Here is a 15,111-nt window from a genome sequence, read left to right as displayed (position 1 = left end):
AGAGTCTTCTTAAATCATGTTATCCATTCTGAAATGAAGTTCTTGGTTTATCAAGCCACTGTCTTTCCATTCTGGTGTATGGCTCAGACATTTGAACCACATATAGAAAACATTTCAAGAGCTTGGAAAAGTGCCTTTGCCAATGGTGCCTTCACAAGATCCTTCAGATTAGCTGGGAGGATAGATGCACAAACATCAGGATCTTGGCCGAAGCAAATTCCAATAGCATTGAGGCCATGGCCATCCAAAACCAACTTCGCTGGACATGTCATGTTATTCGCATGCCTGACTCCCACCTTTCAAAAAGAATCTTTTTCTCACAGATGAAAGGAGGTCAGGAAAGCAGCAGAAGGCAAAGAGAGCACTTCAAAGACACCCTGAAGGCAAACAGCAAGAGGTGCAACACTGACATCAACACTTGGGAGACCCTTGCTCAGGTTTTTTTGAGTTATGGACATCCATGGTTTGAAAAAAACCACAGAAAAAAATGTGGAGCAGCACACACACCGGCACGCGCTGCTCAAAAGTGAAGCCAGACCACCCAGAGCCATGCTTCGGCTGCTGGTCAGACTCTATGTGGCAGAATTGTCCTGGCCGTAGCCCTGGGAGGCTCCCAGAACCACAGGTAAGGCTGCTGGGGCCAGCTCAGTGCTAGGCCCAGCCTCTCTTACCCCACCCGGGGTAACTTGCCACACAGCAAAGCATGCATGGCATGGGTGTTCCCCAGGGACAAGCAGCAGCGATGCAAGTTGAGCCGCTGCTACTTGTCCCCAGGGAACCAAATGTCCACACCCTTCTGGATGCGGCCTATGAGAAGAGAACTAAGAGGCATCCTTTGAGAATGTGTAATAGAGATGTTATATTAGTCTTGTGTTCGCCAGTTGCACTTGCATACCATTAAATCACATTTTTAGTGACGTGCATTAGGCTTTTATGAACTTTTAGTTAAATAATGGCCAACTTTGTATACAGACCTTTCCAATAAACAGCTCTGTTTAAGCAAGTATTTGGTTCCTGCAATGTTTATGCATTGTATGGCTTTGTCCTATAATATCAATGCACATGAACAACTCATGCCCCTGGCAGCTGGGAGGGCATGGCAGCGGTGGGAGCACGGTGGCAGCAGCTCAGCAGCAGTACTTGGGGGAGTTCCGGCAAATGCTGCCAGCGCTGTCAGTGGTGAGGGGGGTGGCAAGTGCCAACCAAGGTTGGCTACCACCCTCAGCCGCCACCGGCAATGTTGTCAGCACCAGTGGGGGTCACAGACTGACCGCAGACACCACTGGTGGAGTCATCGGCAGGGTGGCGAGCAGCGACTACCTGCAGGCGCCACTGACAGTGCCAGAGGCACTGCCATGCTCGGGGGTACACGTCCACCTGCATGCACCCCCTACACATTGCACCGGTCAATGCGTACAACAAACTATGACAAATAGACTGGTTGTGGAATCAAGGACTCAAGAGTTGGAAGGAAGGAAATGGCAACACTAAGGTTGCCCTGCTCAGCAATTATTTCTTGAACTACGTTTGAGTGTTGAATTGGTGCCAGACCACTTGACTGCAACCTCATAGGGTGATGAGTAGTTTAACATTGAGCTAAATAAACTTTCCAACTGCCCTAGCCGACTCTTTTACCCCAGCCCTCCACCATCTACCAGCAGTACTCTACATGAATGGGCCAACAGAGATTTTAAAGGCTTTACTGGCTATTCTGCATTAACATATAATACTGTTAAAGTCAGGAAGATGTAGTGGGGAAGCTTTGCATCTGCTATTTTGATTCTACTCTTCCTCGCCCTGAAATATGAATGTTGTGGTTCCTGGAATACACCACCCCCTCTCAAGCACTGGAGACCCCCTTTAGAATTTTCCAGGCCAAAATTGACTTCCTCATCCAAACCTCCTCTCGCGTCAAAACTAGCTCTGTCTTACAAGTGACTTGGGGACACAGGGCTTATCAGTTCAATCTATGCATCTTAGACTGACCTGTGAAGATTGCATCGATTCAACCTTGGGCTTTTTGACTCCTGTACTTACCTTTAGAGTTTTTTTCTTTGAAGTTAGCCCTAAGCAGAGCAGGACTTCTCTGCTTATAGCTAACCTTTCCTCTGCTGTGTTTGAATTAAGACAAATTTTTAAAGCCTACCCTGAGGCAGGGAGAAGCAACAAGGCTATCTACCACCATGTAAGTAGACTGATCGTAGTCGCTTTCAAAATTGGCATTAGCAAAACATATATATTGTTTATTCACTTGCTGGTACAAAAATCAGGGGAAAGCTTCTGTGCAGGTCTCCATGCACTGTGACACCCCTGTCAATGCACAAAGCAAGTTGTGAAAATGGGAGGAAAAAAAAATGGCAGTTTGAGGCTGGAAAGGCCTGGAGGGATTCTCCATGCATGGAGTGATGTCAGTTCATGGAGCAGGAAGCAGTTGTGAGGGGCACACTAGAACATATCCCCAAAACACAGAACCAATCCAAGAAGGTGATTGAAGAAGGTACCAGTTATGAAGCACTGCCCTAGCTTCTGTCAATGGCAGACAGAGCTGGATGAGACATCATGGGAGAGGAGTGATATTTTCTCTAAAAGCAAGTTTCACAGTCCTGCTGTAAATACAGATGCAGCTTCATCCGTTTTAGATTCAGTATGTTGCCATAATTTAAACAGCTGGCTTCAAACACCAGTCATTTCCAGGAATATTGTACAATATAACATAGCTGCTTTTGTTTGCCATTCAGATGCTCTTGGATCTTCTAGGAAGGGGGAGACAAAAGGATATTTTTAATTTCTGTAGAAAGACACTGAAGAACAAGATGAGTAATCTGAGTGTAGGCAGTGGTGTCGTACTCAAATTTTCATAACAAGTGTCATGTGGAGTGCATGGGCCAAAGCCAGAAGTGGGTCCACAACAAGCTCCCACAGCAGGCAGCTACTGGGCTCCAGGCCCACTGGCACTTCTGAGCCAGCCCGGGTAGGCCACACTGCCTGGCAGCCACTGCTGCCAGGCTGGTCTGCACTACTGACAGAGCTCAGTGTCCCTGTCACTGCGATGCCATCGCCGGAGGGCCGCACCCCCATGGCCCAGCCCAGCTCTGCCCAGCTGTGCAACTGCCTTGGCTCAGGCTCAGCTGGGCCAGGCCGGGCTGTGGGGCCACCCCCAGGGGTTGCAGCTCAGTGACAGCCATTCCCCATGCCCAGGCTGGGCCAGGCTGAGCCAGGCAGCCCTGCACAGAGCCCTCCCTCCCTGCCCCATGGCAGTGGGGGCAAGGAAGGGGATGGAGAAGGGGGAAGAGTCCCTCTTCAGCACCAAACAGAACCCCTCTCCACAGCTGCAGGGGGCTGGGGGGAGGAAGAGAGGAAAGAGTCCCCACCCCCAGCACTGAACAGAGCCCACCCCACCCCACAGCCATGGAAGAGAAGGAGGAGGAAGAGACCCCTCTGGGGCTGGGCAACACTCTGTTCTGGGATTGCTCCTGGCAGCAAGGGAGCTGCTGGAGAGGGCAGAGCTCTCCCCTCCTCCTCCCCTTCCTCCACATTTCCACCCCCCCCCAACCACAAGGGTCTGGCCATGCTCCTTCTTCCCCCACCTTCCAAACCCCGCAGGCCAAGGTGGGGGTTTAAACCTCTTCTCAGTCATACTCAAGCCTGACAGAGCCTGGCCAAACCCCCTCAGCTCAGCTTCCCTGTGAAAGGGAAGGGAGGGCTGCTTTAGCACCCCCAGGCTTCTGGCCTGAGCCACTGCAGGCATGTGTCTGCAATTCCAAAATGAAAAGGGAATGTCTATTCACTCCCAAACCAGTTTAATCTTTGCAGGTTAGACTAACTGAATCAATTCAGGCTCTGTCTTTTTGATGCCTGTCCCTAGCCAAGGAGTAAGGAACCAAGTTAGCTGTAGTCCTTAGACCAACAGTTAGATAACCAAAGCTATCAAAAAGGGAGATATTTCACTCCTTATTCACATGTATATTCTGTTGATGCGTTTTCTCAAGTTAATGACTATGATGACTTTCTCCAAGTAAAAATTTCTTTAATGTACACAGTTTCTGATTGTCATAGAATGGGAAAATTCTATATAATTGCAGCCCAGGTGAGTGTGTTTAGTTTTCTCAGTGGAGTTCAAGCTGGTTATTGATCTGTCAAAAAGGACCCTACGTATACTGGAAGTCAGCCTTTCTTTGCTGGCATTAACTACTTGACAGAAGAGTTACAAGAGAAAATAAAGTTACACATAAGATAACTATATAGAAATTCCAAGAGCATACTCAAATAGGAAAGGAGATCAGATATACTTGCTTTCACCACTTACACCATGCTCAGCATCAAAGTATCTTTGCCTCTGAGATGCCAGATAATTGACAATTATCTAGCAACATAAGATTTCAAGACAGAAACTTTTCCTTATCTTTCACTTCTTGGTTCATATTTCTAGAAGTAAATTGCAATCTGCACTTGTGAAATCCCCTGAATCCTAAGAGTCCATTTGAAGTCAAAAGCAGGTGGTGTTTTGCATCACACTCTCACTCAGAGCATCCCCATAATGGCTGTACTGACTGAACATCCTGAAGTTTCCAGGACACTCCGAAGCTCTGGGGCTGTATTCCAGTGTCCTCAAATAATTCCTGAAACAGAACCAGATTTGAGAAACTGCTACTAATTCATCTGTCCCACCTCCACACACCTTACCCCATTCCCACAGCACATGTACTGAGATAACACAGCATGATACCACCTGGCACTACAGCTATACTGCTTGCAGTTTGGGAGACAGCTGTAGGCATAACAGTAAAGAAGCTACAGTAACTGGAACTGGAAGTAATATAAACTATAGCCAGTTCTGAAGGGCTGTAGAGCACCCAAAATTTGACCTGGATCTTGCTGTCCAAGAGTTGGTTACTTTAGCACTGGCCTGGTAGAGTAGACCTGGTGGAACAGGTGTTACAGGCACTTACTTCTCCATACATCACCTAAGCTAGGGGTGGGCAAAATGCTGCCCAGGGGGCAGATGTGGCCCACCAGGCCATTCTATCTGGCCCACAAAGCCCCTAAAAAATTTAGAAAATTAATATTTATCTGCCCCTGGTTGCCTGTCATGTGGCCCTCAGTGGCTTGCCAAAACTCAACAAGCGGCCCTCCACCCAAAATAATTGCCCACCCCTAAGAGCTCCGTCTGCATTATCTTAGAAAAGCAGGAATGATTTAACCCCCTTCCCCTCCCTTCTTTTTAATGGTAATATTTAAGACCATATTCTCTCTTCCTTAGAAGCACCTAATTTCTCCTATTACTAATGTGAAGTTGGTACACAAAAAAGCCTTTGTTTATATCAGAATTACTCAAAAGAGGACAGATAAGTCTCTAATGAATTACATCAGCTCACATCAGGCACTGGCTGATCTAGAAGGTTCTCATAAATCATCTTAATTATTGTTGAGTGACAACCATTTTCAGTTCTGTGACTGCACTGAATATTCAGTAAACAGCTAATCACCACTTTAAAAAATCTGGCACATACCTTTCTTAGATTGTACTGCTGCCTATCCTTAGCTGCCCATTAGCAAAAGGAATTTATTATATGCAGTTAATGTTTACATTCTCTTAATACGATTGTTTTAATGCACAGCCTGTGCTTAATAAATGGTGAGACCATGTTTATGATGAAACAATGATCCCTTTATTGGCCTTCTATTTTCCATGAAGAAGTCATTTAGTATTACTGTGGATGTCAGCTAGTCCTGTGCAGGGTTTGTCAGCATTTTTTTCTTCAGCAGGTCAGCTAAATAACCTTTTTGTTCAATATATTGGTAGATGATATAGCGATACTGTAAGCTAAAAATATGTAGGCCCTATTGCTAAAAAGATTACAGGATGCAAATGTTCATTCCTAAAACATCAATATTGTAACAATGCACTCAATATTTGAATCAGTCTATCACAAGACGATCAGCTGGTTACTACTGTATTTGGTAATAGTAGCACTGAACACATAGCACAGCTGCGTGTGTAATGCTCAGTTCTTAATCATTCAACTAAGCCATCCACCCTACAGTTCTTAGTCATTCGACCCTCCTCTTGCAGCCAATGGTATTATGTAAATAGGAACTGAAGGATATGATATATTATGAATATTCACTTGGTCGGTGTAAGGGAGAAGAGAAGGCGGCGGGCCCCGAGCAACCCCACCTAGATGCCCCCGAGAATCCTCCACGCGCCCGGGCTCAAAGAGCGCGGTGGGAACTTACCTTTTGCAGGGACACAGCAGGAGGGAGTGTCGGAGAGGCCTGGAGCAGGATAAAAGGCGCACCAGAACCGGCCCAGGAGGTGGCGGATCCAGAAGGAGCAGGCGGAGGAGCTGATGCCAGCGGGGCCACTCTCCGGCGGATCTGAGCCGCTTGGAGGTACGGCCGGACCTTTTGGGGTAAGCGGGGCACCCCAGCAGGGCTCAAGACCCAGGGCATTGGGCCCAACAAGGACGAAGAAGGCTAAAGGCCGTGGGGAGCGGCCAGGACCCTGTACGGGCTAGAGATGTAGGGGACGGCAACGGAGCGGACGCCGGGATGCAGGAGTCACCGGTATATGTGTTTGTTTGTTTTTTCTTCTTTTCCCTTCAGGTGATATGGGCAGAGCAGCCCATCCCGGAGTAAAAGGGGGAGTTGCCCACCCTTCGGCAGACGGGGGAGCACTGGGGTCGGCTGTTGAGAATCGAAGCCGGCAGCACACCCCAGGTGCCCTCGGCCGTGGTTTTTTTCATTGGCTGCACCTTGTTTTCCTTTTTGGAACATCACAAACGAATGACCAATCCGGTTGGGCGGTCACCCCTGGTGGATCGGGCAAGGGTGTAGGGGTGGAGGAGCCCTCATCAACCTGGACCCTGGAGTGAAGGAGTCTCATTTCTGGACTTTACGCGCTGGACCAACTGAACCTATCGGAGTCATCATCAAAGTCATGGCAGGCGAGACAGGCGCGTACGAACACCCACCCAGCGGTGGGTCACTCCTTCTGCCTCCAGTGGGTGGTCCTGAGACGGGGAGGCGGTACATACTGCGGCTAAAGATTCACTCCCCTACAAAGTGGTGCATTGGCTGGGAACGCGGCAGTGGCTTCCTGGGCTAGACTAAACGTCCGAATGGAGCACCCAACGGGACTAGCAGGGGCAGAACCCTGGCAGCAAGCCATAAATTTAATGGCTCAACAGCAGCAGCAATTGCAACAGCAGCAGCAACAATATTCTTTAAGATGAACTAGTATACAAGAACATTTGCTACAGCAACAGGCACGTGCCCAGAAAGGGCCATGGGACTTTAATATGCCCAAGATGTCTAAAGAAGACGACCCTGAGGCCTTTTTGGAGGCCTTTGAGAGGGCGACCATAGCCGCAGGAGTGGAAAGAGTAAAATGGGCCGGGTACTTGGGGATCTTGCTAATTGGACAGGCTCAAGCGGCATACTGGGCCCTGTCCCGAAGTGATGCCCAAGATTACGACAAAGTCAAAACAGAGATTTTGCAGAGGTTGGATATAACCCCAGATAGGCACCGCCAAGCATTCCGGGAGAAGAAACCACGGGAGGCAAAAGCTCCCCGAGCTTTGTGGCAGGACTGGCGGACTAAATGAATAAGTGGCTACGTCCCAAGGTAGCATCGAAAGAGGAAATTTGCGACCAAATATTATTGGAGCAGTTCCTGACCGACCTGGAGGAGGATACTCAGTGCTGGATGAGGTGCCATGGCCCGACTACATCTCAATGAGCTCTCCAGTTGGCTGAACAGTTTGACACAGCACAAGGGGAGTTGAGACGTGACAAAGGTACACGGGGCCGAGACATATTGTCAAGGAAGGACAGGGAGATGAAGGGAGAAAGGAGGGCGAGTCAGACTGGCCCGATCTGTTTCCTCTGTGGGAAACATGGACATATCGCACAGGTTTGCCCACAGGGCACACGGTGGAGGGGAACAAAGGACTGAAGCCACCCTGAAAGGTCTCCAGGAGCAGAAGAGGCCCCGGAAGGGGAACCAATTGAGTGCGGGGTGTGTACCAGCATGGCACTGAGTGTACAGCCCCTCCCTGAGGTCCGAGCATGGGTTGGGGGCTGCCCCCTCTCAGCAATAGTGGACACAGGATGTGCCCAATCGCTGGTACGCCCATCTCTAGTAGATTGGGAACGAGCGCCTCGATGCGCTGGAGTCCAGCTGGTGTGCTTTCATAAACAAAAATCGTTCTTTGAAAGGCGCCTGCTGGAAGTACGTGTGCAAGGGATCCATCGGAGAATGCCCATCGGTCTAAAAGAGGACATCCTGTACCCCATCCTGGGGTGGGACTGGCCCAAGATATTCGAGATCATCGATACTTTCAACAGATCGGAGAGCCTGCGGGAGGGGCTGATGGGGACCGATCCCGGGACAACAGACGATCTGGAGCTAGAGACGTTGGCAAACAGCAACCAATTTTGGGAGGCTAAGGAGGCGGACGAAGAGCTGAGACCATTTAGAAGAGAAGATCCTGTGGAACATGACCAGCAGGTAAGCCCCACCGAGTACCAAGCATCAGGTCCCTGGGTCGAAGTCAGAAGAGGGTTAATGTATTAGATCAAACAGGGCAGGATGGCGGGGGAAGAGGTAGCCCAACTCATAATACCTCGCCCCTATAGGGAACCCTTGTTACGGCTGGCGCATAAAAATCCCCTCGGGGGGCACTTAGGAAGGCATAAGACAGAGGCCCACCTAGCCAGATGGTGCTTCTGGCCTCACATGTATGAAGAGGTCGAAAATTTTTGTAAAATCTGTGACCTATGTCAAAAGGTGAGTTCTTATAAGCCCCTGAAGGTGCCCCTACAGCCACTGCCAGTGGTACGGGAACCATTTGCCCGAATAGCCTTGGATGTGGTGGGCCCGCTTCCCCGTAGCGTAGCAGGACATTAGTTCATGCTCGTCCTCATCGACTATGCGACCCGTTTCCCAGTGGCTATACCCCTGTGGACCGTTACAGGACCCAAGGTGGTGGAAGAACAGATGAAGTGGATATCCCATGAAATATTAACGGACCAAGGGTCGAATTTTATGTCAACGGTTCTAGGAGCCCTGTGCAAAGTGTTACAGATACGTCACCTTAGGACAACAGTATATCACCCACAAACAAATGGGCTGGTCGACGCTTTAATGGTACCTTAAAAGGGGTGTTACGCCTCTGTGCTCAAGTCAACTCCAGGAAGTGGAACCTACTGGCCCCACCCTTATTATTTGCAATACGAGATGCCCCGCAGTCGTCAGGCTATTCTCCCTTTGAGTTAGTTTTTGGTCACCATCCCCGCAGTCTATCGGATGTTGTTCGGTGTGGGGGGATGGGGTGGACTACCTGGTGCTGGTCCCCCGTATCCCCTAGATGGCCCCTGGAGAAAAGGGGGAATCTGCTGTCCGTGCCGCGCTTCAGCTGATCTCGCCTGCCACGACTTGATGGAATTTTGGGGGGGTTCACCCGTCTGGGGAAGCGGGCAGTCCGGACACGATCCCTCGACTCTAAAGTCCAGGGGTCCTGAGGGCTCCTCCTCCCCTACACCCTCACCCGGTCCTCCGGGATAGTCGCCCTCTGGGTGGCTCCCTAGAGGGGCTAGCCCCTAGTAGGTCACAAGGTCAAAGAAACAAGGTAATATAAAGTCAGTCACACGTGGGCACCCGCTTCTCTGGGGCGGAGGTTATTTTCCTTCTCCCAATAGCCTTCGGCCCCAGTCGGGCGGGGACCCTAAGCCCCTTAGTCTGTCCACCAGTCCCGCAGTGGGGTTCCATCCTCCCGCTGCAGGACCCTATAAGAATCCTCACGGTACCTGGCTTAGGCCGGGTGCCGCTACCTCCTGCGGCCCTGGAGTCAACGTACCCCTACCGCCTGACGCTCGCGACCCGGGGGCACGTTGGGGCTTATCTCCACCCCCGCGGGTCTTGTTAAGTGGCCAAACGGCCTGCAGCCGCCGGAGAAGGGTCTTTCCTTCGGGGCTCCTCTTACCAGGACCCTCCGGATCTGTTGCCACCGGCTCTGCTGCCGCTGGCCCCGCTGCCACTGGCTCTGCTGCCAACGGCTCCTCCGTCCCTGGCTCCGCGGTTCCCAGCTCCGCCGTCCTCGGCTCCACGGCTCCCGGCTCCGCCGTCTCCGGCTCCGCGGCTCCCGGCTCCGCTGCCGCCGGCACAGGCTCCCGCTGGAGCCTCTCCCTCCCTCTGTTTGGGGTTGGGGGGTTCCTTTTATCTTTCCGGGCCGGTCCTGACCCGGATCTGTCCGGGTTCCAGGAAGGGAAAGGCTCCCAAGCCCACTTCCGGGTTCGCACCCGGAAGTTAGGCGGAACTCTGCCGTTTTCTGCCCGACCCTGGCCCCCCGGGGCCTTGACCCCTTCACATTCAGGAAGGATGGGAGGCAGACCTGGATCCAGGCAAGGGGGCGGCGGAATGTGTCCAGAACTTACAGAAGCGGCTCCAAGCGGCAAGAGCAATCGCCCATGATACCCTGGAACAAGCACAGCGTCAACAGAAAGAAAGGTATGATGGGCACACAAAAGCCTGAAAATTGCAAGCCAAGCAAAAAGTGCTAATGTTATTACCGAACTCAAACAGCAAATTCCTAACCTGTTGGCAGGGGCCGTTTACAGTGATACGGACGGTAGGCCCCGTTGATTACGAGGTCCTACGGGAAGGGGTCAAAAAGGAAAAGAAAATCTACCATATTAACCTCCTGAAGGAATGGCATGAGCCACAGGGCCTACTAATCTCCCCGGACCCTGAGTCCAATGAATTCGGGATACAAATAGGGCATAACCGGCAGAGTCCCATAGACCCCAAGCAGATTCCAGTAGGGAGCCAGCTGAAACCCCAACAGTTACAGCAACTGCAGAGCCTTGTAAGGGAATTCAGGGACGTTTTTTCAGATAAGCCAGGGAAGGCCACCGGAGTGGAACATCAAATCATGACGAAGGGAGACCAGGTGGCACGGGAAAAGTGGGGTAGAATCTCTTACCATCGATACCAGCCCATTAAGAAGGAGCTACAAAAAATGTTAGAGCAAGGGATTAACACACCATCCCGTAGCCCATGGCACAGTCCCCTCGTGGCCATAACGAAACTGGAAGGGAGCTTGAGGCTATGTATCGATTTTCGGAAATTGAACGCATGTACTCAATTTGATGCATTCCCTGTGCCTCAGGTAAACGAACTAGTTGAACGCATAGGACAAGCTAAATTCATATCTACGCTAGATTTGTCGAAAGGGTGCTGGCAGATCCCATTAAGAAAAGAGGATCAGCCAAAGACGGCTTTTGGCACGCCCTGGGGCCGCTTTGAATTTAAAAGGATGCCGTTCGGGCTGAACAGGGCTTCAGCCACCTTCCAGCGATTAATCGACTGGGTCCTCGTGCCCCATCAGGAGTATGCCTCAGCGTATATAGACGACATCGTCATCTACACAGAGACCTGGGAACAGAGACCTGGGAACAGCACTTAAGAGCTCTGAGCTCGAGTTAAGGCAGGCAGGACTCACAGCCAATCCAAAAAAGTGTGCCTTGGGTAAACGGGAGACCAAATACCTCGGTTTTCTGGTTGGACAGGGACGTATGAGGCCCTTGATGGACAAAGTCGAAGCCATTAAAAACTACGTGGCATCCGCAACGAAAAAGCAAATGCGGGCATTTTTACGCCTGGCTAGCTACTACCAGCAATTCATACCCTGGTTTGCGGAAATCGCCCACCCGTTGGTGGAGACGACGAAGGGGTGCAAGACATATGCCATAGAGTGGAATACAGAACGGCGACAGGCCTTCGAAAAACTTAAACGGGCCCTGTGCCAGGAGGCAACGCTTCATACCCCCAATTTTGCTTTACCTTTCACCCTACAGACCGACGCCTCGGCCTACGCCCTGGGGGCGGTCCTTACCCAGGAGGTGGAAGGAGCGGAGCGGCCCATTGTGTTCGCCAACTGAAAGTTAAATGAACACGAGAAAAGGTATTCCACCATTGAGCGAGAGTGCCTGGCCATCCGGTGGGGAGTGGACTACTTCAGGTATTATCTATTGGGGCGTGAATTCAAGTTAGTGACTGACCACGCACCATTGAGATGGCTGAATTCAGCCAAGACCGATAATGCGCGTATAATGAGGTGGGCTCTGGCCCTACAGCCATTCTGATTTCGTGTTGACTATAAGCCAGGAAAAACCAATACGGTAGCCAACTTTCTGTTAAGGTACGGTGGAGTGACCCCAGACGCAACCCCAAGGGGGCAGGAGCCCAGCAGCAAAGAGGGGCAGAGAAAAGAACGAGGGACACAAGCTGTAGAAGCACCTAGCGGTGTCTTGAGGGGCAGGATATGTAAGGGAGAAGAGAAGGTGGCGGGCCCCGAGCAACCCCACCTAGACGCCCCCGAGAATCCCCCACGCGCCCAGAATCAAAGAGCGCAGTGGAAACTTACCCTTTGCAGGGACACAGCAGGAGGGAGCGTCGGAGAGGCCCAGAGCAGGATAAAAGGGGCACCAGAACTGGCCCAGGAGGCGGCGGATCCGGAAGGAGCAGGCAGAGGAGTTGATGCCGGCGGGAGCGCTCTCCGGCAGATCCGAGCCGCTTGGAGGTGCGGCCGGACCTTTTGGGGTAAGCGGAGCACCCCAGCGGAGCTTGAGACCCAGGGCATCGGGCCCAACAAGGACGAAGAAGGCTAAAGGCCGCAGGGAGCGGCCAGGACCCTCTACAGGCCAGAGATGTAGGGGACGGCAACGGAGTGGACGCCAGGACGCAGGAGTCGCCGGTATATGTGTTTGTTTGTTTTTTCTTCTTTTCCCTTCGGGTGATACAGGCAGAGCAGCCCGTCCTGGAGTAAGAGGGGGAGTTCCCCACCCTTCGGCAGATGGGGGAGCACCGCGGTCGGCTGTTGAGAATCGAAGCCGGCGGCACACCCCAGGCACCCTCGGCCGTGGTTTTTTTCATTGGCTGCACCTTGTTTTCCTTTTTAGAACATCACAAACGAATGACCGATCCGGTTGGACGGTCGCCCGCGGTGGATCGGGCAAGGGTGTAGGGGTGGAGGAGCCCTCATTAACCTGGGGCCCTGGAGTGAAGGAGTCTCATTTCTGGACTTTACGCGCTGGACCAACTGAATCTATCGGAGTCATCATCAAAGTCGTGGCAGGCAAGACAGGCACGTACGAACACCCACCCAGGGGTGAGTCATTCCTTCCACCTCCAGTGGAAGGTCCTGAGATGGGGAGGCGGTACATACTGCAGCTAAAGATTCACTCCCCTACAGTCGGGCCTGTATTTCCACTTCAACTGAAAAATCTCTGGATCAGACCTTGTCTTACACTCTTTGCTAGGGTGTTCTTTCCTTGTTTTGCTCTTCATCTTGCCACTTACTGCAGTGATTTTATTTATAAAGAAGAAACTGGAAATCTTTCTCCTGCCCTAAATTACTGTTTAGCAACCTCCAGGGGCTTAAGAAGACTCCATCCCAGGCACTATTTTTTTCCCTTTGTCAACAAGACCATGTGCATTAGACAGTGAGATGGCTATACCCTGTACAGGAGGGATCGAGTAGGTAAAAGGGGTGAGGGTGTAGCTCTCCATGTTAAGGAAAGCTACGTGTCCCTGCAAGCTGATGTTGGCGACCAGGGTGGATGACTGGAGACCCTTTAGGTTAAAATCCATGGGGAACACGGCACAGGGGACACAATGGTGGGAGTCTACTACAGACCTCCCACCCAAAGTCAAGAGCTTGACAAGGACTTCACCTGGAAACTAGCTGAGGCCACATGCTCCAGGACTATGGTTGTCATGGGTGACTTCAATTTCTCGGACATCTTGTGGGAGGATCACTCAGCAAAATCCAAGCGGCCGCAAAGCTTCCTATTCTGCATGGATGACCTCTACCTGACTCAAGAAGTCTATGGGCCAACAAGAGGAAAAGCGCTGCTCGACCTAGTACTGGCTACTGGGGATGACCTAATTGGCAACCTAGTGATTGATGGGAAGCTAGGTGACAGTGACCATGAGCTGATCACCTTCACCATCAGCCGTAAACCTGGCAAGTCAGTCAGCAACACAGAAGTCCTTGACTTCAGGAAAGCCAATTTTGACAAGCTCGGGAGACTTGTCAGTGAGGCCCTAAGGGACCATGACCCCAGGGAGAGGGGAGTTCAGGAAGAGTGGTTACTCCTCAAGGGAGCAATCCTCAATGCACAAGCTAAGTCTATTCCATCTCAGAGGAAAGGCAGCAACAGGGCACAACAGCTCTCCTGTCTCTCCAGGGATCTAGCAAACCTCCTGAGGCCAAAAATAAAGGCCTACAAAGGATGGAGGATGCGATTCACCTCCAAGGAGGAATATTCTGCACTGTTCTGATCCTGCAGGGAGCAAACCAGGGAAGCCAAGGCCGCAACTGAACTCCAACTAGCTTCAAGTATCAAGGACAATAAAAAGTCCTTTTTCAGATATGTGGGGAGCCAGAGGAAAAGCAAGGGCAACATTGGACCCCTGCTGAACCAGATGGGACAACTGACACCCAGGAAAAAGCCAAGCTATTAAATGGGTACTTTGCGTCGGTCTTTCATCAGTCCCATGGGATGCCCATGCCCGCCATGGGACACAGAGGTCCGGGTGAGGGAGATCCCCTGCCCTCCATTAATGCTGACCTCATGAAGTAACACCTTGAGAGGCTGGATACCCTGAAGTCAGCTGGCGCTGACCATGTACACCCCAGGGTCCTCAAGGAGCATCATAACCCAGCCTCTGGCATGGATCTTTGAAAACTCCTGGTGCTCTGATGTAGTGCCTGAAGACTGGAAGAAGGCCAATGTGGTGCCTATCTTCGAGAAAGGGAGAAAAGTGGATTCGGCTAACTATAGGCCCAGCAGCCTGACTTGTGTCCTGGTGAAGGTCTTAGAAAAGTTTATTAAAGAGGCCATGCTTAATGGACTGGCTGATGCCAACATCCTGACGGATAGCCAGCATGGGATTGTTGCAGGTAGGTCTTGCTTGACCTATCTCATTTCCTTCTATGACCAGGTGACCTATCACCTGGACAAGGTAGAAGAGATTGTTGTCATATATCTTGACTTCAAAAAAGCCTTCGATCTGGTATCCCATGATCACCTCTTGGTGAAACT

This window comes from Crocodylus porosus, unplaced genomic scaffold, assembly GCF_001723895.1.
Source record: "Crocodylus porosus isolate Cpor-Errol unplaced genomic scaffold, CroPor_comp1, whole genome shotgun sequence".
Lineage (NCBI taxonomy): Eukaryota > Metazoa > Chordata > Crocodylia > Crocodylidae > Crocodylus > Crocodylus porosus.
Note: the sequence above shows the minus strand (reverse complement) of the source record.